The sequence below is a fragment of the Atractosteus spatula genome, chromosome 26, assembly GCF_055471065.1.
Source record: "Atractosteus spatula isolate fAtrSpa1 chromosome 26, fAtrSpa1.hap1, whole genome shotgun sequence".
Lineage (NCBI taxonomy): Eukaryota > Metazoa > Chordata > Actinopteri > Semionotiformes > Lepisosteidae > Atractosteus > Atractosteus spatula.
The window spans coordinates 4852932-4864760 of record NC_142731.1 but is presented as its reverse complement, the minus strand read 5'-3'; the positions used below and the strand labels follow the sequence as shown (position 1 = coordinate 4864760).

At 41.0% G+C, this 11829-nt stretch overlaps 1 pseudogene across 3 annotated transcripts; it reads right to left on the bottom strand.

Annotated features, from left to right (window-relative positions):
- Window positions 1–831: 831 nt before the first annotated feature.
- On the bottom strand, window positions 832–10108 carry LOC148814655 (C-C chemokine receptor type 7 pseudogene; annotated as a pseudogene). Of its 3 annotated transcripts, none has more exons than XR_016086100.1 (2): window positions 9865–10108; window positions 832–2511 (listed from the first exon to the last, which is right to left on the bottom strand). The product of XR_016086100.1 is annotated as a C-C chemokine receptor type 7 pseudogene, transcript variant X3 (transcript). The 3 variants fall into 3 exon arrangements; XR_016086099.1 differs by lacking the exon at window positions 9865–10108 and adding an exon at window positions 7719–7815 and having other exon boundaries at window positions 832–2534; XR_016086098.1 differs by lacking the exon at window positions 9865–10108 and adding an exon at window positions 7719–7815.
- Between the last annotated feature and the right edge of the window lie 1721 nt (window positions 10109–11829).

Below are 11829 nucleotides of genomic sequence, written 5' to 3'. Positions count from 1 at the left end.
CCCACACGTCATGTTTTTGCCAGGTCTGTGCAAGGAGACCGGTGCAATGAGAGAAAACCCATGCAGAACATGCACACTGCCCACTGAAGTCCAGAATCAATCCCCAAGGCCGAAGAATTTTGAGGCAGAAGCACTATCCAACACGCCACTGTTGTGCCATAAGCAACTAACAATTGGTTTATGAGTAATTAATATTTATAATATACAGTATCATACATTAACCAGTTTAGCTTCTCCACACAGTCCACAATGTAGCATTGCTCTCTGCTACATACTTTTGCTCTTAATTTAATCATTTAAATGTTCTGCATAATTTCCGGGCACTAAAAAGTGGCACATTTTAAGTTACTTAAAACATAGCAGTTAAATTTAAGACCCATTGCTGTTTAAATGCTGAAACCAAATAATAGCTCTAGTCAATGGAATTCTCAATTAAGGGGTCAACAGCCTAAAACGTATCCATTCGATTAAAAACCAGCATCCGAAAATCAAATGTCATTGTGGGAAGATGGAGACACCAGGACCAGGACAGGAAAGCTCTTAGGTTATGAAGTTTTGTTTTTTTTCATCTTAAAGCATCCAGCACGGCATGTTTTGCATGTCTGTTACATAACATAAAATGTAAAAAGAGAGAAGAAATCTGCTCTGCATTTGTTAAATATAAAACCAGCTGGCTTTTCAAATACTAGGTATCAATCACATTGTTTTTGTGTGGAATTGACTGGAATTGTATCTGAAGGGTAGCTGTTATAATGTACTTTACCCAGAGGGTCCTTTTAAACTGTTCTCATTTACTGCAATCTATTCTTAGACAATAAAGAATACAGTACATTTTTAGCAACACAAAAACAGACCTCATGTTTTGTTTTATTTACACTTCAATTATGCATGAGTTTTTCATTTTCAAACATGTGGAACTAAGCTCATGAACCTTTCCGCCCTCTAATGTTTTTACATAACTAATTCAAACAAGAACAAATAAAATATGAATACCTATAAAACTGACAAAATTCTAATGGCATTGCAGCGTTACACCACAATTATCCTTGAGAAAATATTTACAGCAGATTTTGTTTTTCTGCAAAAAAAACGCAGCATGACGAAAATGAGCTAAACAATGTCTTTTGAACCGTAAATGAAACTGACAGTGCGACACTACCAGTGTGGTCATCGTCAGCATCAGAATCCTTATGACAATGGTCAAAACATCTGTTTCACTCCAGAAAAACTGTCTGCCACCAAGACAGTGTTGGTTTGATCATGCCGAAAACGACTGAAATGGAAGACAGGTACACAGGGAATGTATACTGTATGTACAAAAACAACTAGCTTTTTATATTAGGTAATAATTCTCTGAAGAATGAGTCTGTTCTCTGCAGTCTGTCTGGGAGGTGGGGATGGGGGTTCGTCTGCTTTGTGTCTCAGAACATGGAAGAGGTGTCGGTGTTGGCGGCCGAGCCGGAGGCGAAGGACAGGCGCTTGGAGCTGCCGGCACGGGCCGCGATGTAGCAGGAGTACTGGGCCCGGCTGATACAGTGCAGGTCCCGCAGGAGCAACAGCACGTCGTTCCGGAAGCGGACGCCCACGAAGGCGTACAGCAGGGGGTTGAGGCAGCAGCGGATGAACGCCAGGCTGCCGGTCACGTACTCCGCCACCAGGGTGTTGTGCCAGTCGGAGCAGCTGGTCCCCAGCAAGCCGGCTGTCTTGAGGAACAGCACCACGCTGTAGGGCAGCTGGAAGATGACGAAAACCAGCACCAGGGCCAGAATGACGCGCAGGGCCTTGTGCTTCTCGAACCTGCGCCCCTTGAGCAGGGTGCGGATGATGACGGAGTAGCAGAAGAGCATGACGAAGAAGGGCACGCAGAAGCCCACCGTGATCTGGGCCAGCCGGGTCCAAGCTTTGATAGACAGGCTCTCCTCTGTCAGGAGGGTCTCACAGAGGAGATCTCCGTCCCTGGCTTCCACGGTGGTGAAGATGATTTCGGGAAGACTCAGGAGTATGGAAGCCACCCAGACCAGGACGGTGCACCGCTTGCTGTAGACGACGGTCTTATTCCGCAGCTTGTGGGCCATGGTGGCCATGACGATGACCACATAGCGGTCAATGCTGATGCAGGCCAGGAACAGGAAGCCGCTGTAGAAGTTGATGGCGTAGAGGCTGCAGGTGATCTTGCACAGGGGCATGCCAAAGACCCAGGAGCCCAGCACCATGTAGGTGGCCTTGAAGGGGATGGTGAGCAACAGGAACAAGTCAGCCATGGCCAGGTTGAGCAGGAACACGTCGGTCATGGACCTGAGCTTGAGGCGGCGGTAGAGGATGTACGTGGTGAGGACCAAGGAGTTGCCCAGAATCCCGATGAAGAAGATGAGGGCGAAGATGCAGGACTGGAAGACCTTGATGAAGCTGTGGGTGCTGCCAATGTCACAGAGCTCCGGGATTTCCGAATAGTTGGAGGTGTTGTAGTCATAATCCTGCGTGGAAGTGCTGTAGTCATCCACCGTCGTCATCCTGGAAGGGATGGATGGGGGGAGCTGTTACAGAGAGATCGTGGTCACAAAGGCATCCTCCTTTCCGATAAAGCAGGAGTCTTACACCCCCTTCCTGGAGTATACATAACTGATATTTCTTTCTCAGTGTGAATAACTTTTCATTTTTAGAAGTTTGCAGTTTTTGCATACAACAATGCTGCAAAACGTGAAAAACAAATTAAACTAAAAATAGGCTGCAACCAAAGCAACAGGTAAGCTCAGTTAAGCTCAGCTGATGGTTTACTGCTTCAGCATCTTCTGCCTCTTGTTTCAATCAGGACTCTGTATCTGGTTCTTAACAGGTCATTGCTTCACACCTGCTGCATCTCCTCATTCAATTAACCATTAGAGCAGAAAAGCAAGTGAGCTTTTTATTACAGTGAATCCCAGGGCTCTTAGAGACCCTTGTCCAGCACAGGTTTCTGAAGTCATGTGGAGAATGTGAAACTGACAGCACTGAAGCTTTGTACTTCTGTACACAGGTTTACTCAAACAGGAAACACACAGAACTAAAATAAAAAAATGAACCCCTGCCTTCAAAACACTCAGTAACAACCATTATCCTTTACATCCAATGCCGGTTCACAATTAATGCCTGTATACAAGGCACAGGTTTGTGATGCTGTCAAGGTTAATAGATCCAAGATTATATAATTACAGAAGGTCTATGAAAAAGCTTAAGGTTTTGTAACACTGACTGGACTACTTACTATATGTGTGCATGTAACTGTATGCACATTATTTTTCGGTTTACTTTTCTCTAGAGCTTCTGCTGCCTTGGAGGTTTCTCATTTGGTTTCCTTGTGGTGTGTGAAAGAGAATGTAGACAAGCAAATTGCAGATCTCACTCCACTGTTTTAAAGTTGCAACATTGTCCTGTTCGAACCCAGGGCCCCACCACTGCTAGGCAGCGACATTAACCACTGCACCACCATCCCACCCAGAAGTTTGAAATAAGTTACCGTATTACTCATCTGTCATGGTTAAATTCTCAGTCGTGTGAAGGCTACACCATTCTACCGAAGGGCTGTTTCATGCCATTATCACATGATCTCCAACCGTATGAGGTAAACATAAGCACTGTTTACTCACCTGGTCCCTAACATCTACTTCCAGGTTTTTCATTATCATCCATCATACCAGAGCACACGAAAAGAAAGGAATATTTCTTTAGCTCACTCCTAATTACTGTTATTATTATTTAGCTGTTATTCTTAATTGAGTATTGGATGCTGACTTTTGCTCTTGTACTTATGTGTTAATAATTTCTTATGTGTGACCACTTGTTGTGACTCCACAATGAGCCTCATTGTTAGGTTTGTTATCTTTCAGTCCATTCCACCATTTTGTGTTGGGTTACAGAGCCTGGCTCCCTATTGGTTCAAATGGATTCCTACTTGTCCATCAGAGGAAGTGGGTGGAGCCTAGGGTATTTAACCTGTTACTCATGGTGAGCAGCTAGCCTTTGTGTATTCCTGGTTGTAAAAAAAAAGAAGTTATCCTTGACTGTGTGATGTTCCACAGCTTGGTTTCCCTGAAAAGCCTGATTCAGAACTTTCAGTGGTGAGTTCCCTGAATAGCTACATTTTTGTGCTACTTTCTTGTTGTTTTTTTTTTAAATGTTTTCTGCCCTGGAGCACACAGAAAAATGGACACTTGTTTTGCTCTTCATTTTGGTTTCCTTGATTTTTTTTGCTACCGTGATTGCCTCTTAATTTACAACAAGGCTGTTCTGTCACATCTACACTCAATAATCTTTCAGGTATCTCTTCAGCTACAGGTCACATAGTTTGGATTGTGTGATATAGGGGAACATTTGAAGACTGCATAAAATATTTTTTGTAAGCAGAAAGTTGTCAGTGCATCAGAACCCTAAAACTTTCTGGAGGTTTTGTTGTACAGTCAAAACATGCTCTCAGTGTCATAGTGATTTTTCACAATCTTTATTATTCACACTGAATGATGGTACTGTGTCTTAAATTAAATAATCTCAGCTGTGTTAGATTCCAGGTCACCAGCTTTTGAATGATTTAATGTCCCTTTTTTAGTTTAGTAGGAAAAACATTCTATTTTTGCTCTGAACTGCAAAAATATGTTTTGAAAGTTTTAAGAGTGAGATTACTAAAAATATGTACTGTACATATCTATTGGGCGCATATATTTTTGTCCTCAAGGCTCTAAACAATGAACAGCTCTTCTATTTGTCAGTGATTTCAAAGCAAAGAGGCAAATTGGAAAAGAGAATTCAGGACATGCCAGAGACTTTCCCAAGATGACATCAACATATTGTGACTGACTTGTGTCTGAAATGCTGTGTGACTCATAGGTATCACAAAGTTGATTATTTTCATCTCTTGACAGGGTCAGGAGAAAATGAAGAAAGAACAAAGGTTTTCTTCACACATAACTCTCACGGCAAGGTCAAAGGTGAAGTCTCACTTACAGTGCTTGCCAGATTTCTGAGAAATCTCAGAAACGGAAAAATAAATAAATCCGATGTTGAAGAAAGAGTTTATCGTGGGACTATCAGAGTTAAGGTTACAGTTATAGTGAGAGAACTAATTTAACTGGTAAAATAATGTAAAAACAATTACAACAAAGTACAAGTTTAGTTTCTGAATTTAGAAATCTAATTACACCATAAGTAATTAGGACTCTGGCCTCTAATATTACAAGCCAAATGTCCATGGGTTACAGTATATACGATTTTGGAACAATATTCTGTAGCCTAGTTAATAAAATCTCTAATGTTACCAGTCCCTCCATTTTCTAAATTTTTCCTCCAATTCAGGGTTACAGGGGAGCTGGAGTCCAACAGGCACAAGGCAGGATACACTCCGAATTGGAAAGCAGTCCATCACAGGGCAGACACACAAACACATACACACTCACACCAGGGCTGATTAACCTACCAGCATGTCCTTGGACTGTGGCAGGAAACCAGAGCACTCAGAAACAACCCACACTAACACAGGGAGAACATGCAAACGCCACACAGACAGCACCCCAGGAATCGAACCCTGGACCCCCATATTGCTAAGCAGCAATTCTAATCACTGCACCACCAAGCCGGTCTAATATTACTTACTGAGCAATAACTCTTGTATATTTTCATGTTAACCAAGTAATAGATCATTCATAATTTCAAGTAATAGACTATTAATGGGCTATAAAGGCTGTTGATGGAGGTTTGTACTATTTCAATACACAAAGATGTAATAATTAAGTTTCTTTTAACTGAAAACTCATTCTTACACTGTATGGGTACTGCATATACTGTATAGATATATTCTTCAGCATTTTGAGGTTTTTTTTTTAAACCAGGGATTTTCTGAGGTAACTTTAGGGCATCCAACGTGGGAAGAAAAAGACACTTCAATCGAGAGTTTTTGACTAAGCCTTAACCACAGGCAAGTCAAAACTCAACTTAAGTTGCGTGACAAAGTCTGTTGGTCGTTGGGTGAGTTAAATCTGACTAGGGTTTGTGAAGCAATCCGTGCTTTGTGCTTGTTATTAGTAATGTTGAAAGATTTCTCTGCTTATGTAGAGTGATTATCTAAAGTGATTTGTACCATTATCACAAACCACCGCACTGTGAGAAATGTGCCTCATCTGGGCAGCTCGTTCCTGGGAACTCTTGAACATTTTTTAGATACAGTTTGAAAAGCAGAACTGAAAGACACTGCGAAGGTAAGAACTACATACTGTGTCTTTGATTATATACATAACACAAGGCTTCAAGAATCTGTGCATTCTGTCATAGAATATAAACTTAGTTTAATTTCTGTATTTTTTGGTTTTGTTTAATTAAATGTGCATCAGGAATAAAAATGATCATTTCGCAAAGTTATTATCGTACAAAAAATGTTTGTACCCTGGTCAGCACAGGCAGCCAGAAAAACGTTAGTCGCATGTTTTTTTTGGAGGGGGGAAAGAATTGGTACTCTAAAGTAACTTTCAAGGACATGACACTAATTTCCTGAATTCTTCTTAGAATAGTGGAGTTAACAGTTATACTATTTTACAGTCACAGGAAGAATCTATGTATAGATATTAGGGTGACCTTTCAATAACGGTTTGGAAAAAGTACATCACATACTTCAATATATATAGATTTACTTTCATTCTTGACATATATTTTTGCCTTGTGTATAATTTTTCTAATGTGTATGGCAGAATTTGACCAGATTCAAGAACGCCATTGCGTACTGTTATTTCTGTAAGACAAAACTAAAATGGCCCTAGGCTAAAAAATATTATCAGCACTTCCTTTTGAGCAATGAGGTTAATTTATTGCTTAAGAAGTATATACTTATTGAATAAGTAGCCTATTTTTCTCTTTAAGTGAGTCAAATATTATGTAAAAGCACAAAAAAACTGTTAAAATACCAATTCATTGGATGTGCAGTCAGCTCTGTTCACAGAGTGGTAAAAAATGTATGCAAGTAAGCGATTTCTCTTGTTTATCTCGGAACTACAAAAAACGGAAATAGACATTTTTTCCTGATAGTTCTTTAAACTTTTATTATTATTATTTATTATTATTGTTGTTGTTGTTGTTGTAAAACATTTGTCCTGTTGATTCTGTTCAGTGGTTTGAAATGATTACAGTTTTTTTAAACCATTTTATTTAAAAATCAAGCACATTTAAGAACACAAAATGAAGGCCTAAAGTCGCCATTCGTACTTTAAGTTTTTATACAGTGAAGGTGCATCACACAAAACAGTTTTTTACCAATTACTGTTTTTTACTAATTACCTATGTTCACCCTGACCGAATAAATACTTTTTAGGTATGCATTATTCATTTAAAAAAACAAGACTTCCGCACAGTTAATGTAAAACATTAAACATACCTCAGTGTTTAACATCTAATTACTTAACAATCTTGTATGTTTGTATACAAATAAAGATTCTTCTTGCTAAAACGTATCTACAATGTGTTGCATAAAAAAAACGGTTCAAGCAGATGAGTTTGTGCTAAAATCAGGACACACATACAGTACTGTACAGTATCATGCGTTTTAAAAAAAAAATCACGCCTTGTTTTGATAAAGAGTTGTTCTTACTATTGATTGCTCATGTGAAGACAAAAGCCTGTTGTTCCTTTTTTCAAAAGCCTCATTTTTGAATCTCAGACATTTTATTTGACATTTTATGTGCCCGACAGAGAAGCATTCGTCTTACCTGTGGAGCAGAGGCAGATCTCCAGAGATACTGGAGCGCAGCTCTTTGGTTCCTGTTTGCTGTGTGGTAGTCAGAATCTCTCACTGTCTTTGTGGTTGTCAACAAGTTATTTGATTGTAGCAACTAAGTCAGAGCCATCTGACTTTATTTGAGCCTATCCCTTGCGAGAATATTTTTATATTGCCCTTCTTCTACACCATGAAATACTATTTAAAAAGTGGCAATGCAGCAGAAATAACACAAACCACAGAGGCGTTTGCCAACATGAAATTGATGAGCTAGTCTGCTGTAAAATTGTAGGATCTGTGCAAGTAAAAGACAATGCAAAGATGGCTCCCCAATTTAAACACGAATTCAGGTATGAAATTATGAGTATTGAAATAATAATACTCTTTAATTTTTACATTTTACATCTGTTCACCGGTGAACAGATACATGATTTTTGTAAGAACTGCATTGCACAACAGCATCGATTTTATTTACTACCAGTCAGCAGGTAAAAAGCATTATGGTTACTTTTGAGGAAACCCTGGACAGTTTCTGAAGAAGCAAGACACTGCACACCTGGGTTGATAACCAATAATGGAACAAATGACAGGCCCTTAGAATTCAAAGTTTTGCGTTATCTATGTTTGTGTTGCAATAAAAATAAACTCTTGTTTCCTGTCATCTTGTTTGCTTTTTTTGAAGGTAAGAAATCTGTGGAAGGTTCCATCTGAAACCAATATTTAGTTAACAACCGAATACCCTTGGCAGTCACAAAACACTGATTTGTTACTTTATAGTGTTTTTTATTTCCAAACTCTTTTGGCTTCTACTCAGTTGAACTCGAGATGGATTTTTATGGTTTTGGGGCGGTGCTCTGTGGCTACGGGTCTGATCCTGTGGCTGAAAGGCTGCTGCTCATCCAGCAGAGGAATCCTACTCTGTTGGGCCCCAGAGCAAGGCCCTTAACTGCTCCAGGGGTGCCGTATAAATGGCTGACCCTGCGCTCTGACCCCAAGCTTCTCTCCCCGTCTGTGCGTCTGATCGAGAGCAAGTTGGGGTATGTGAAAAGACAAATTCCTAATACAAGAAATTGTATATGGCCAATAAGCTGATCTTATCTTAATTTGCATTGGATCACTAGGTTAAAAATTTAATTAAAACTGATCTTCAGTGTCTTGAAATACCAGAAACCTTAAGATGGAAAGTTGTATGCAAGTTTGATTTTGATAACAATGTCATGAACTTCTATGCTGATCTGGTCAAGCTAAGCAAGGCTGGGGCTGGACAGTACTGGAATGGGAATCTTGTAAGGAAAACCAGATTTGTGGTGTTGGTGGACCTTAGTAGCTGGTGCTCTATATTCTGTGGACCAAAATTTCCAAACTGGTCACAGAGAACACTATACTGTAGGATGTGCCCAGCCTTTGAAATGTCAGGACTTCGGCCTCCCTTAATCTGATCTTTAGTTCAATTGCTGATATAATTGCTCAGTTCTTGACCTGACCAGCTGTGCAGTGGGGAGCTGGTGCAGCAATGGGCTGCCACAGGTCACCCAAATGGGGGCTGCTCTTCTGCAGGGGATGACGTTGGTCCCCCTCCTATACAGCAGGTGCTTTGGGGTGATCCTTCAAGGATGAAAAGGGCCATGTCAATGGTTGGATTTACACAATAACATGCTTTGAGCTCCTTAGCCCATCCTGAAGCCTTCGGGGAAGGGGGTAGGGAGGAGACAAAGAAAGCCACAGATCTGCACTCTTAGATGTGGAGGGGGTTCAGAAGTTCAATGGGTGGGTAGACTTTTCAGAAGAAGAAAAAACACGAACTAGCGCAGAACACAGCTGGTTCGGTCAAGGTTGTTTTGGTGAGCGTTGCCCTATGGTTTTGGGTGTTGCCCAAACAGTTCTTCTAATCTCTGAAGGCCTGAGAGCTCTGCTTAAGGGCAATGGAAGGCACAAACCTGTCATAACCTGACTATAACCTTTAGTTTGTGCTGCTGGGAAACTACTGCCTAACAAACAACCCTTGTAAATACAATAGAGATTTGCAAATAAGGGCCCTGAGAAACTCACATATTCATGCTGGTTTGTTCTTAAAGCTTTGAAACTGACGATGATTTCTCAATCATTTAGAACTGCTGAATATTAGCCAGTTGACTCACCACCTCTCTCATCTGTGACCTTTCTTGGGTTCTGACTGTCTTGGTGGATGGAGATCGGCGCCTACATCTTGGTAATTGTCATCTGGCGTTAGACACATTGCGAAGTTCTCATGCAGGAGGGCTGGCGCTGCCTGGTGACGTCTCTCTCATGGTCGATAAGGACAAGGTGCCAGGCGAAGTAGCAAGCCGATGACCCAGTGCCCAGTTCATGCTCGCTCACACCCATCTTTGCATCTTGCTAGTTGTCCAGTCCTGTTTATCTGCTAATGAAAAAGCACAGGTTTGAACTGGCAAAGGCAGTACCGTAGGGCTCATTGTACAGTACAGTAATGAGGAACTGCCAATCAGTTCCTCATAACTGTTATATTGCTTTGTTTCATAACTGCTGTTATAGCAGTCTCCTATTGGTGGATGAATATTACATTAGTGCATCAAATTCCTTTTGAATAATTAAACGGTGTATGTTTCCCATTCTGTAAGTATTTAGTTGGTATCCAGGACAAGGTTGCATTAGATTGTTTCGCAAGCACAATGTTCCACACTCATTGCTATTCATCCAGTGGCATTTGCTGTTTCCTTATAGTGACCGTTTTGAGAATTTGAGGCCTTGTAAACGTGCGCTGCAGAGTGATTTATCTGGGGCAAGATGGGCGAGTCTTCACTAGCTGCAGCTCTGAAGTGAGCTGAAGTGATTTTTTTTCTATTTACTGTGGCTGGCTGTAGGACTGAAACTCCCCGTCTGAATCATAAACCTGTGGTTAGGAAGATAGAGGCCGTGTACCCGTTAACCACAAGCTTGTTTATGATGAATGAGGAAAGCAAAAGAAATAAAAAAGAAGTGTTTTTTTTTTTTAATCAGAGTCTCGTGGTCTTGGTTTACAGAAGGCTGCTGAAAGACAGACATGAACAAAAATCTCATGTGTTTGTGAGCTGAAAATGAAGGTGCTTTCGCCTGGCTTAATTGCCAGTTTAGGTTTTCTGTATAAAACATTGCGTTACAGCTTTGTGGATACCTGTAACAAGATGCACAGTTACCCTGCTGAAGCCAGGTCCTTGAGTTCTATAAAAAAAACTGCTGAATAAGATCCTTGAACCGATAAGCTACTAACAATCAATTGAGAAAGATGGATAAAACGCTTCCTCTCATTTGAAAAATATCAGATGTCCTTATAGCTTTGGCTGGTCCACGCAGTATCTTGAAATCTGTTTTATCACTATAACCGCTGTGTGCAACACTGCTATCACACAAAAAAGGTGCTGTTTCCAAATATAATCACTTAATGATTGTGAAGACTTTATCTTGAATTGTATAGGCTCTGGCTCCCGGGTGATCCTGAATACGAAAAAGCAGTTAGTAAAAGAATGGATGTCTTGAATTGTAAATTGTTCCAAAAAGCAGGTACAGAAATCTGAAAACCTTCCTTTTTCTAACCACTTTATCCAATACAAGGTTGTCGGCGAGTCAGAGCCTATCCCAGCAAGCAATAGGCTCAATGCAGGTCCACTCTGGATAGAGTCCATCACAGACATGGACCCACTCACACCAATCTTTCCCAGAAGCTAATTAATCTGCCAACATGTTTTTGGACTGTGGGAGGAGACCCACATGAGCACAGGATGGAAATACAAACTCCACACAGATAGGCAACCCAAGTCTGGAATTCAACCCAGGGCCCCAGCACTGGACCACTGTACCACCATGAAACATAATTCTAAGTCCAAACTCCATTATAAATACTGCACCTGCTTTTTGCATGACGTACTTGGTGTTGTGGCCCTGTGGCTGGAAGGTTGCCAGTTCATATCCCGCGGCCGGCAGAGGAATCCTACTCCGTTGGGCCCTTAAGCAAGGCCCTTAACCCCAGCTACTCCAGTGGCGCTGTGTAAACAGCTGACCCTGTGCTCTGACCACAAGCTTGTCTGTGTGTCTCATGGAGAGCAAGTTGGGGCATGCGGAAAGACAAA